At 56.7% G+C, this 404-nt stretch overlaps 1 long non-coding RNA gene across 1 annotated transcript in view; it reads right to left on the bottom strand.

The window, feature by feature from the left end:
- LOC109363889 overlaps window positions 1-404 on the bottom strand; it is an 11,878-nt gene that overhangs the window by 10,121 nt on the left and 1,353 nt on the right. The gene's annotated exons all lie outside the window — the stretch shown is intronic.

The following is a 404-nucleotide window of genomic DNA, read 5'->3' as shown; positions in this document are numbered from 1 at the left end:
TCCTTATAGGTAGGGTCAGGCTGATATATAGGGCCTTCTCTTCCTTTCGGCAAGGAGCCGCCTACGCCACCCGCCCTTCTGTTCTTCTGGATGGAGGCTGTCTTGAGGTGTGGGGTTGATCACTTCACCTGAGGCAACCTCACGTGTGGACCTCCCTCCACACCCCGACTCACCTCTCCCTCGAGTTCCAGGGCCTCATAACTATTGCGCAGAGGCACCTGGGGAGCCGAGGATGGTTGGGATGGGGGATGCCCACTTTGCTGAGCCAGTATCCAATTTCCACTCCTCCTCTCTCAAATTGCCTTGCTCTGCTTGGCAGTGGCAGGGCAGGGGGTTCAGCACTGTCTGTTGAATATCACCCCAGTGCCTTTCTAGGGGTGTTACACTGCTTTTGCCACTGCCCT

The sequence above is a fragment of the Meleagris gallopavo genome, chromosome Z (genome assembly GCF_000146605.3).
Source record: "Meleagris gallopavo isolate NT-WF06-2002-E0010 breed Aviagen turkey brand Nicholas breeding stock chromosome Z, Turkey_5.1, whole genome shotgun sequence".
NCBI lineage: Eukaryota > Metazoa > Chordata > Aves > Galliformes > Phasianidae > Meleagris > Meleagris gallopavo.
Note: the sequence above shows the minus strand (reverse complement) of the source record. Positions and strands in the feature narration are given on the sequence as shown.